At 42.9% G+C, this 12,693-nt stretch overlaps 1 protein-coding gene across 1 annotated transcript in view; it reads right to left on the minus strand.

The window, feature by feature from the left end:
- Nucleotides 1-882: 882 nt before the first annotated feature.
- The window catches only part of ANAPC10 (anaphase promoting complex subunit 10), a 96,331-nt gene continuing 84,520 nt past the window's right edge, over nucleotides 883-12,693 (minus strand). The window contains exon 8 of the transcript XR_005598757.1: nucleotides 883-1,535. The gene's annotated coding sequence lies outside the window, so the exon portion shown is untranslated. The remainder of the gene's footprint in view (nucleotides 1,536-12,693) is intronic.

The following is a 12,693-nucleotide window of genomic DNA, read 5'->3' on the forward strand; positions in this document are numbered from 1 at the left end:
CCCTATCCAGAGTTAGGATTGGGACTAGATTCACAAGGAGAACTTTGGCATCCAACTGCCAGTGTAGATACCTAAGGCTGACATTTAGGTGCCACTGGCATTCACAAAACCACCACTCAGCTGCTGCTTAATACAGGCACTTATAGTCCCTAGGCCCCTAAGTTTCCACTAGTAAAGTCCTGTAGGTCCCTAAACGTATGCTGGTTGGTATGTGCAAATATGCCTAAATCCTCACACTGCCAAGCAGCTTGGTGACCAACTCCCAGTGGGATTCACAAACTAGACATTCCTCTACCTGCTGGGCCTGATCCAGTAGGCATGCTCAGAACAGGGACTTGCTCCCAGAACTCCCATCTCCAAGGTGATTACCTAACTATTCAGCTACGTGAGGGTATTCTGTGGTCGGTTTCTCTCAGTCTCTGCTGTTGAAGCTGTTCCATTGTGTATGGAATACTTAGTCATTGGGCCAGAAAGAGCATGAGAATGGCTCTATAACCAGTGGTTAATGCACACACCTGGAAAGTAGGAGACCTTAGTTCAAGCCCCTGCTCTAAATCCATCAGAGTGGGGATTTGAATCCATGTTTCCCACATCATGTATGAGGGCCTTAACCACTAGGCTATTGGTTATAAAGGGGGAAGGCACCTCCTCCTGGCTGTCTATTTTTGTGGGTTAGGTGTTCTCCAAGTTCAGACATCTTTGGGAGAACTTAGTTAAACTTACTTTTATATTAAGCTGTGCTTGCTTCCACATCAGTATCTAGAGGTGGCTTCTTGGATACTGGCTCAAAATGACAGTATATTTTCCTTCAGACCGCCCTGTCCCATTCCCATGGCCAATTAAACAAAAGAATCCAACTCTCCATTGCTCCTTCCAAGATGCTCTTTTATGGTTGAATTTGACTTGCTCTTTAATGAGGATATCCAAAAAGTCTCTAGGGTTCCTTAAGATCTACAGCATTGGGTTCTGACTCATATTCATCTTTGTTGCTTACAGGACATGGTGTGTTTGTGCTGGCATTAACAGTGCCTTATTTAGAACCCAGTTCTACCATCCAGACTCACAGCAAATGGTGCCATACCCTGTAACTAGTCCAATTTACTTCATGACATGTTAGTAAAAATGCCTGAGCCTTTTTTACACTGTCCATTTAGGACTGACACAGCTGCACCGTAGCTGGCTGTGGCTTTAAAACTGATCCTAATTTTTTGAGGTGTTGACTCACCCTTATAGTGAGAACTTGATTCTCCCTTAAATTAGATCAGGTTGAGATTATTTGCTGCCACTCATGGTGATTAATAGGTAGCTCTCCATGGTGTTCCAGTTTCTTCAGTCACTGATTTACTACGTATTGAAAAGCTCATGCATTTTACAAGTAGATTTTGGCGTTCCAGATATTTGGCTGCTCACAGTCTCTAGCATACAAATTGACCTCAAGCCCAAATTCTGCTGCTTCAGGTGCTCCCTCTAAAGTTTCACTTCATAGATGTGTCCATGTTGTAACTCAGAAAAGTATCCTGACAATCACACCTGGCCTGAAAGAAAGCAAAACATCCCTTCTTAAAAAATCCTAGTGTATTAGTAGACTAGCCAGGAACTAGTATCATATGATGGGCCATTTAACAGGTCTTTCCCTCCGCACCCACATCCTCAGAAAGGAGGTGATATACTGAGTGAAGAAAATAGGGAGAGAAGTAGAACTTTATAGGAAGAGATCCTTGCCCAGACGCAAGACTTACTTAACTTTTAAATCCCTCATTATTAACCTGTTTTTTTCTGGGTCGCAGAGCAGACTAATTCTCAGATTAAGCAGAATGTTGCCTGGTTATTAACTACTTTGTTAAATCAAATATCTATCTTAGTACTAGGCATAGTGCCTCTCATTTGGGTATGCTACCACTATTCAGTATCCAGAACTAAAACGGCTAGTATGAATGTTTGGTCTGTTCTTCTAGAGTTGTTTGAAGACTGGTTGTGCTTTAATCTTCAGAACTAAATGCTATAATTTAGAACCCTAGGAGAATATTGGAAAGAGAAAAGTTTAATATTAGATATTTTAGGGTTGGATAATGTACTGGGTACTTCTGAGAAGTGACAAAAGCCTGTATATGGTGGAAGGAATTAGAAAAAATGGTATCAGTAACAAAGTTGATAAAAATATATTACATTTTCTGATAAAATAAATACTAGTGAAATGTTCAGTCTGAATTTTAAGAGCAAACACTGAAGTGTGGTTTTCTTCAGTACAGTGATTTTGCTGTTTTATATATGTTGGATCCTGCAGTCAATGGGAGCTTTGTCCATGTAAGGACTGCATTTGCAGGATCAGGCCTGTTATGAAAGCGATATTGGGTACTAAATTTGGCTGGAAACATCTATTCAACCAGGTCAAAGAAAAACCAGTTTGCCCCTTCATTTTTCACTATGTTATCAGCAAAGCTGTATTTTAGTAAATATAAAGTATTCACACTGATACCAAAGTAATGCATGCTGTTGCATTAAATTATATTTCATTGTATTATTAAAAACAACAAACTGGCTTTAATCAATCAGATTGAATAAATGGCTGAACGTTACACAGACAAAAATGTAAACAGAAAAGCAAGCAAAACATTTCAGGCATTCACAGAGACAGAGTTTCTTCCTTCATACTAGCACCAGATTTTTAAAAACTGGCCTTTTCTTAGGAACCTGCAAGTGCAGTTCTATACTTCTAATTAGTTGTGGGTTTAATTAAAATCCCTTGGCATGTAACTACTTTTAGTTGCACTCAGGTACTGAAATGTCCAAGTGGAGATAATTATTCCTGAAAAGTTGTCTGTGCGCCCAGTTAAAGCTGGACTGGAAATGTTGCCTGATATCTGAATTACCTAATATTGTATCAAAATCTATTGAATACTATCTCTGCACTTTGTAAGTTAATACTTAAAGTACTGTGGCTGCAAATCCAGTGGAGGCAGGAAAAGTAGAAATGGAGAGAGATTGTTTCCAGATTGGACATTAGATTTGTGCCTCCCCGTGGAAATGCTGATACTGAGCAAACATCTAGTGTGAAAAAAAATCCAAACCTATTCATTTTATCCTATTGCTGCACATAAAGGATTGTTAACCTCATTACTTAAGCATAACACCAATCTGTGGAAGGAGAAATTGAAGTGCTACTCTCTGATACATTCTAAGCATGTCTTAGAAATTGACAGCAAGAAAGCAACTGTTGATTGAGGGTGAGGACTTTAAAGCTGAGGGTAGTGGTGAAGATGATTTTTCAACTACATTAATCTCTTCTCCTGGAACTTTGAATATTGATAGCCAGGTTCTTAGCACTCCCCATCTCAGTATTCTGCATACTGGTATCCACCATAAGGACCCCTTCCTCTGTTGTGCTTGGATGACAAGTATCAGAGCCATTAAACTGTATGAACTTACTTAAGAGTATGTGTGGGCACACTTTAGGAAAGATGTGGACAAATTGGAGAGTCCAGAAAAAAGCAGCAAAAATATAAAAGATTTAGAAAACATGACCTATGAGGAAAGGTTAAAAAAAACTCTTGAGAAAAGATGACTGAGGGGGGACCTGGTAACAGTTACATTAACAAATACATTAAGGGCGGTTACAAAGAGGACAGTGATCAATTATTCTCCATGTTCAACCAATCTAGGACAAGAAGTAATCTGCAGCAAGGAAGACTGAGACTGAAAGTGTCTCCTAATATCTAACTATAAGGATAGTTAAAGTACTAGAATAAGTTAACAAGGGAGGTTGTGGAATCCCCACCATCGGATGTTTTTAAGAACTGGTTAGACAAACATCTGTCAGGGATGGTCTAGGTATACTTTGCCCTGACTCAGCATGGGAGGATGGACTAGATGACCACTCAAGGTCCTTTACGGCCCTACCTTTCCATGATTATTTACATGGCACCACATATGTGCAGGGTACTTTAGAGACAACTTTCTTTTTAAAAAAATGATAGCTCTTTGTCCAAGGAATTACAATCTGAAAGCCCAGTTTTACTCTCACTGGCATCAATGAGAGTTTAGAGTTGAGTCCAATGAGAGCTCTAAACTAGACATAGAGCACATGGAATGCCAATAAGCAGAGTGGAGGGATGGGGGATGGGAAGGTGTGGGTTCCAACAGTAAAAGACCATGAGATATGCTCTTTGTTACATACGTATGCCTCTCATTAGTTCCTTTTTCTGCACTTGTTGCCACTGCCTGCACCTTTTTCATTCTTAAATGTTCATTCAAATTTGCTAACTGAGTCTGAAAAGAGGGTAGGAGTAGATGACACGCCTGTTACTCTTCTTCCCACTAGGTTAATACAATGAAATCTGAATCTGGAACCCTTCCAATAGGCAATGCTTGTCTTTAGACAATCACTTTCAGGTATCTCCAATGCGTCCTGTACAATTTCATTTGACTTTAAAGACCAGTGTCATGGGGCATTCTACTCACCGCTAGGGGCACCTCCTTGTAGCCACGTCTGGGGTGGTCCACTCTTCTGCTGCTAGCCCTGCCATCTATCTCTCATTCCCTGTGACTCAAGCTACTCTGTCTTTGTGATTTAGCCTACCAGCCAGATCACTACACTCTTCTGCTTCCAGGGTGGTTTGGGGTGAACACCCCATCACACCAGCCTCTACTAAGAACTGATTTCTGCTGATAGCTTTGAAGTACTCAGCAACACTTTTTATACTGCATTTTAAAATAGCTCTTATTTTTATTTAGTAGTTTAGCACTATTACAATTGATGGGCCCAATTGTCCCATCTGTTGGACAACACAAAGTATGGAAAAAAAGTGGAATATGCTCTGAGTGCTTAATATAAGTGGGCAAATTATCCAAAAGCAAGAAGTCTTAGTATACTGTCCCATGAGTAGGCAGTAATGCACAACAGCTGAGCACAAGTCATAATGGCTGAAATTCACCCAAGAGCAGGGAGCTAGCTCAGGGCCTATGTATCAAAGAAAGGGCCTATCTGGAGGGCTTAGGTGGCATTTAAGAAGTGCATAGACCTTGTGTTGGTTCCCCTTTCATTCACTGTGCACAGAAAAATGGGGAGTAATCTGGAAAAACAGGACATGGCTCCAGTCTATAGGAAAGTGATATTCCAAAATACTAAAGGGAGTTATTGTTCTTGCAGAATGGCTCTGTATAACTGACCCAGAGCACAACCTAATAGGTGTTGCTGCAGTGCAGATAAAGACCACACATGGCATTTCAGGAAAAAATGAAGTCAGTTCAAACCCAGCCATTGTTACACCTGTGCATTAAATCAACAGGACTGAACATCTGAAACCAATGGTCTTCTAGCTTCCCCTTATAACACAACAGTTATTGTGCAATTATTTATTATTAGTACAAAAGTGTGTGGTTTACTGAAAGCAGAACACATTGGGGGAGCACAAATAAATATCAAAGGGAGTACTCTCCTGATTTTATTATTCATTTTCATAGTCAATTAAATACCTCTTTCTTTCCAATTAACAGAAGCTGCTACAGAATTTCCACCAAAGAGGTCCAGCTTCCCGTGGAATGAACAGGTCTTGAGTATAACTTAGAGTCTGGTCATAGGCTACCAAGCTCCACCACATCTGAACATGAGCTCCTAGTCCAATGCTGTGGTCAAAAGGGCAATGTGATCCTTGGATGTATAAACACGGGAATACTGAGTAGGGAGGTTATATTACCTCTGTATTTGGCTCTCATGTGACCACTGCTGGAATACTGAATCCAATTTTGCTGTCCACACTTCAAGAAGAATGTTGAAAAATGTGAAAGGGTTCAGAGAAGAGGAAAGAGAATGATTAAAGAATTGGAAAACATGCCTTATAGTGACAGACTCAATGAGCTCAATTTGTTTAGCTTATCAAAGAAAGGTTGAGGAGTGACCTCATCATAGTCTATAAGCAGGGCTGCCCAGACAGGGTGGGCAAGTGGGGCAATTTGTCCCAGGCCCCGGGCCCCACAGGGGCCCCCACAAGAATATAGTATTCTATAGTATTGCAGCTTTTTTTTATGGAAAGAGCCCCCAAAATTGCTTTGCCCCAGGCCCCCTGAATCTTCTGGGAAGCCCTGTCTATAAGTACCTACCTGAGTAACAGAACCATGGTAATAGTGAGCTCCTCAATCTAAAAGTTAAAGATATAACAAAATTTAATGGCTGAAATTGGAAGCCAATTCAGACTAGAGATAAGGCACCTTTTTTAAGAGTAGAACAATTTTTCGAGGCCAGTATTCTTAATTTTCCATCACTGGCATTCTTAAAATCAAAACTGGCTGTTTTTCTAAAATATATGCTGTAGTTTGAACAGAAATTAATTCAGGAAAGACCTATGGCCTTCTGTGTTATGCAGAAGGTCTGACTGGATGATCAAAATGATACCGTCTGGCTTTATACTCTATGAATTTATAATCGGAATCCTGCTCATTGGTAGAAGAGAATCTGAACCATGAACACTGGAGCTAGACCTGAGCCCCCTCTGCAAAGTTTCAGAAGGTTTGGCTCCATTGTTCAAGTCTATTCATGATCATTAAAAGTTATCATAAAACAGCTTTCAGTTTAGAGTTTCTAATAGAAAAGCAAAGCTTCAAGTTGTTGGTGAAGAAGTAGTGCAATCTACAGGAAAAGAGAGATGACTGAAGTCAGAGAAACAGAAAAATGCAAATTAAATTATTTAAATTAAACAAACAAAAAAAACCCCCCGTTAACTGCTATTTTCTCCTCTCCTGGCCACATTCAAAATGAGAAAAAAAGTAATTACCAAAGATAACATTTAACAATTGTGGCAAAGTCCCGTCTCAGTCTCCCCAGCCTCTGCTGTTTTTAGCTCTGGTGAGACTGGCTAAGTCTGTCCCTGTCTTCTCACCAGTCTTAAAGTATTTTTACCCTGTCTTGTAGGAGAGTGTCCTGCCGCTCTGCCTGGGAAGGCTTGCTGCTTCAATACTCCTGGTAGCCAGGCTCCTTCTCTCTCTGCTTTCCTTCCTCCCAGGAAGGGTTTAAAAGGTCTCAGGCAGCTCCAAGTTGTAACCAGCTGATCCTAATTACCCTCAGGTAGCTCCCCTCAGCTGATTCTAATTTGCTACCTGGGTAACCCTTTCTCAGCTGAACCTGCTTGACCTGTAGTTGCTTCAGTTGATAAGGAGGAGGGCCTTTTAACCCTCTGGGACTGACTCCTCCTCTGGCAACTGTCTGTCCTGAGTTTATCACACATCCCCTGCTCAACACTACAGGGTTGGGCATGCTTGATTCCAGACCTATGTTGTACTCTGAAGTGGAAGGGTTGTAGTGACAGGAACCACCTGGTCACTGCATTTTCTCTTTGTTTTGGTGCATCCACTTCAGGGGAGCATGGTTGGGCAGGAGTTTCCTACTGAGGAACAGTGTTCTTCCGCTCCAACCAGTTGTTCTGAGGCATCCGTTTGCAAGATAAACTCCTTCTCCCAGTCTGGAGCTACCAGCCCTGGGTCAGTGCAGGCCAGAGCAGATCTGCAAATGCCTCCTCAGCCGCTAGACCATTTCACTATATCTGGGCCACGGGCTTTCATTAGGTCAGTTAGCGGGCATGCCCTGGTGGCGAAGTGGGGATGAACCGCCTGTAGTACCCCACCAGCCCCAGGAATGCTCTGACCTGTTTCTTCACTATATATCCAAGGTATTTGGCTTCTGCTGCCCAATTGCGCATTTGGAGGATTTGCAGTCAGCCCTGCCTTCCTCAAGGTGAAGGTGGCAGGCCCCCATGTAACCGAACGGGAGGACAGTGTATTGATACAGTCCTCTGGAGTTGAAAAGGCCGTCTTCTCTCTGTCGGCCCTAGCCAAGGAATTGCCAATAACCCCTTAGTCAGGTCAAGGGTGGACAAAATCAAATTGGGACACCTCATTCAGTTTCCGAAGTCATTGCAAAACCTCATACTGCCATCCGGCTAGGTACTAGGACCACTGGGCTTGACCATTGGCTATGAGACTCTTCAATGACCCCAGGCTCTGTGAGGATGTGATGGTGAACCTCAGTAGTCCGGCCTGGCTTTTCTGAGAACACGTCCTGGTTGCGTTCAATCATGGCCAGGCAGGTTGCTCGGGGGGAGGGTGACCTATAGTGACCATGCGCTTCTCTGTCTTACCATCACCGATCTCCACCTGAATTTTTGGGTCATCGCCTGGCGATTGTAATATGTTTATCCTGTCTTTCATCTGCAACACATGCTCGATGGCGTTCTCCCCCTGGTCGCTGTTCTTCCCAACTTCATGTTCTTCAACGCCCTATTAAAAACGCTCAGAGGGCCATCGGTCTGCGGATGATAGACTGATGTCCTTAGTGTCCTTATGTGGAGCATTGCACATAGATCCTTCATTAATTTAGACACAAGATCTGTCAGGATCTCTTTGGGTATTCACTCTAAGCGAAAATTTGGATTAATTCTTTAGCTATGGTCTTGGACATATCAAGGGACTTCAATAATCGGGAGAGGTACAGGCCAAAACCTCTGTAGAAATTCGGTCCAGGGTTTATCTACCCCTAGATGTCCCTTGATCACGGACAACACGGTACAGCAGATCCTTCTTGATCATATTCTATCTCCCTCCTCTTCAAGGGGAGGTCCTGGGGAACTGGGCTCCTTTCTCGCCGAGTCTTCCTGGTTTTCCCAGGGGCGAGAATAAGTCCTGGGCAAATTCTTGGAAGGCTGGGGTTGCTAATCATTGAGGCCACCCACTGCCAAACCTGGGAAGTCTAGTCTCTGAGAGAGGGAGTAGGGAGGAGGGACCACCCCACCATCCACCTTAGTGGGGGGGTTTGGACCTCTATTTTTTCCTCGGATGGTCGGATAGTAATTTACATCCCCATGGACATGCATAGCGTACCACTCCTCGGGCAGCCCCTTAATTTTTGGGAGTACTTTGGCTGCTCTTTTTCTCTTCTTCTTCTCTGCCATATTCGGCCTGGAGCTATGGCAACTCGGGCCCTTGGTACATAGCTTGCCCCCTATCCTGGCGCCTCCCTTCCCCAGTGGTCAGATGTCTCTCACAAAGGGCAACTCTCATCATAGGGAGGAGGGATCATTTTGACTGGATGGATCAGGTCAAACAGCTGGGACCGGCTTTGTTGGCTCGGTATTTCCACTCATGGAACCTAACCTCCTGCAAGGTGGCTCGATCCTGAGCTTGGCTCATCATCAGTTGATTTGTCTCCTGCTGTGCATGCACCGCGCCCTGCTGGGCAGCCATCTGCACCCTGGTAGCTTCTTGCTGAGCCGCAGTGGCCTCCATCCCTCCTGACACCATGTGGCAAAAGTCCGTCTCAGTCTCCCCAGCCTCTGCTGTTTTTAGCTCTGGTGAGACTGGCCCTGTCTTGTAGGAGAGTGTCTGCCGCCTGCCCTGGGAAGGCTTGCTGCTTCAATACTCCTGGTAGCCAGGCTCCTTCTCTCTCTCTTTTGCTACCTGGGTAACCCTTCTCCAGCTGAACTGAACCTGCCTGTACCTTGCTTCAGTTGATAAGGAGGAGGGCCTTTTAACCCTCTGGGACTGACTCCTCCCCCCCCTCTGGCAACTGTCTGTCCTGAGTTTATCACACAATTTAACTTTTAACAGGATGACATTTATCAAGAGCCATATATTAAGACATTCCAAGGTTGTTTTACTGGTTCACGTATATACTACTCAAGTGGATGAGGACGCTTGGTTTCATGGTGCATCCAAAGTACGTATTAACAGGGTAGCACAAAGGAGTATCTTAAAGCTACATTTACTGAGTCACTTAATCTACTTTTTGGAGGACAAAAGATCAAGCATATTCCTGCTAAATCAGTTCAGGAAAGCATTTAAACACATGCTTAAGTTCATCCCTATTCAGCAGAGCACTTAAACACAAGCATGTGCTTAAGTGCAGTCGTGTATTGAGATGACCTGCTGAATCGAGGCCTAAAAGATTCATAGCTTAACATCATAGAGGAAAGTTCTGTTCGAGGAACATTGTTGTTTCCCATTCCTTAAATGACATGTTTTTCTATAAGGGATGATGTAGACCTAGCTAATTAATTTAACAGAATTCTTTCCAGAAGAATAATACCCAGAATATTTTCACATCTGTAGGAACATTTCTGAATGGAATAATGAAATAAATAATAGTCATTCTTAGCACTTACATAGAACTTAATATTTTCAAAGAATTTCACAAATCCCCCTGTCCTCTAATTTGTATTAATAACAATGATGAATCCAGGTGTGGAGGGCTCTACACAAACAGATGTCTCTCCATGGAGGAGGAGGGTACCATTCCTCTTCCTCCCCGTGCCCCCGCACTCCCCCAACTTTGTGGAGCCCCACAAAACTTACATGGAAAACTTAATAGAGCCCAGGCTATAGTAACTTTTCCCCAGATTCAACACCTGGGAAGCCACAGCCAGATGGGGTCCCTGCCAACACCGCTCCACTGAAGCCATATTTACAGAGAACCAGGAGTACTGAGTGTGTGTGGGGGGGGGGGGCATAGTGCCTCTTCACAGCTCCAATTTTGAATGGTTTTTCCACAGAAAGGGTCCAACCACTCCCACAAGATAACACTTCGGAGCAAACTCCAAGAGGGATTCCTTGTGGAATTTTTTACAAAATAAGCTTTTCATTCTGGAGAGGACAATCTGGCCAATAATAACAACACTAAGCACTTACACAGCCCTGAACATCTGACTGTCTCAGATACTTCATAAGTATTAGGGTCAACATATTCATAAGGGAGTGCTTAAAGTTTGGTTCCTAAGTTCACATATTTAGGCACCTAAATAAGTGGCCTGATTTTTAACTGAACTGAGCCTGGAGCGCTCTAAATTTGTTATTCCACTGTGGTATTTAAGGTCATACTGCTGCTCCCACAAGAATAAAGTTTGCATAATATCCAAAAGGTGTATAAAATGAATGCAGTGTTTTCCCAGTTATTCTCAGTCTGCGAGAGACAAAGTAGATGAAGTAATATCTTTTACTGGACCAACTTCTGTTGGTGGAAGGTACAAGATTTTGAGCTACACACAGAAAGAGCTCTGTGTAGCCTGAACGCTTGTAACTTCTACCAACAGAAGTTGGTCCAATAAAAGATTTTACCTCACTTACCTTGTCTCTCTCATAAAATAAATGTGATGTAGAGCTCCAATAACAGATTGGCGCCTCATTGTGGTTTGTTTGTATGTTTGTTTGAAACGCTGCGGTGAAATTACTGGACAGGAGGAAGCAGGGATAACCAGGGTAAGAATAAGTGTTTAAACTGACAACCTTGCTTCAGAAGTGCCTGTAAAAACAATGACGGACAAGTCACACTTCAGACAGCTGCAATCCTAAAAGCACTCTTGATCTCAAGAGTGGTGTGAGTTTGCATGTCAAAAGACAGCTTCGTGTGTGGGAAGAAGGGCAGGAAGAGGAGCTCTATCTGCCTTTAAAAATCCCACAGCTGTCTGTAGATAACCAAATGTGTGATGACAGACCTTCTGGAAAGTTTCAGATGTACTAATATCAAACATACCACTTACAGACAGAACTGTTTTTACATATGTTCTAGTCACATTCCTGTTGGGTCTCATGTGCATGAAATACCTCTGCAACAATTACTGAATTACTCTTGTTACTGTCTTCCTTTCCAAGATTAGATAAATGCTGAAAGTCACAGAAGGAAAAGAAGATGACAACAAAATAAAAATAATATAATATAGTAGTTTCAATTTTTCACTGGTTTGGAGCTGTGAAAGCTTGCTGCCTGTGCTTCCTGTTGTACCTCACTGACCAAGGCTTGCACTGAAGTGAGGTGGGACAGGGAGGGTTTATACATCTAGAAAAATAAGGTTTAACAAGAACTATTAGAACTAAATGCTACTAAATGATAGGCAGGAGTGTCCATATCAAAGAAAAATATGCAAACACACATGATGTACTGGGAAGAGGGGGAGGGATATCTCAGTGGTTTGAGTATTGGCCTGCTAAACCCAGGGTTGTAAGTTCAATCCCTGAAGGGGTAAGTGTGGTAAAAATCTGTCTGGGGATTGGTCCTGCTTTGAGCAGGGGTTTGGACCAGATGACCTCCCAAGGTCCCATCCAACCCTGATATTCTATAATCTACAGGTCAAAGCTAAAACATAATAGGGTAGAAGTCAAGAAACTTAGAACATGATTTGTCAGATGTGCTGAGCATCCCCAACTCCAGCTGACATCCATGGGAACTGAAATTCAGGCTTTTCAAACACCCAAGTCTCTGAGGCACTGTAGTTGCCTTTCTTGCTACTGCAAGCTCCCACTTCCCCTCCAATCCCAGTCAACCCACCACATTCCCACCTTCCCGTTTCACCTCTCCATTAGCACTGCTTTGAACTTTTGCTCCCTATCCCATCTTCCACACCTTGCTCCTGCAGCAACAGACATCTGAGAAGAGCCTCACTCCTATATTGGAAAGCGTTACCATGTGCACCTTCAGCCTTAGGGCAAGTACATCTGTGTGGGCAGAAACTGTGTCTGAAAGCTGTGAAATTCCAACAATTCCCACTGAAGTTGTGGGAGCTCAGCATCAGACCTGTAATCCTTAACAGGGCAGCGTGAGTGATAAGCCCTCAGTGTAATTTATTAGACTAATTCACCTGCATTTTCATCTTTCTAAAAAGATTCAAATGCTCTCCTGATTGTCCCAAATGAAAGGAGTAATGTCCACATGAAGGGTAT

This window comes from Mauremys reevesii, linkage group 5, assembly GCF_016161935.1.
Source record: "Mauremys reevesii isolate NIE-2019 linkage group 5, ASM1616193v1, whole genome shotgun sequence".
In the NCBI taxonomy this organism is placed as follows: domain Eukaryota; kingdom Metazoa; phylum Chordata; order Testudines; family Geoemydidae; genus Mauremys; species Mauremys reevesii.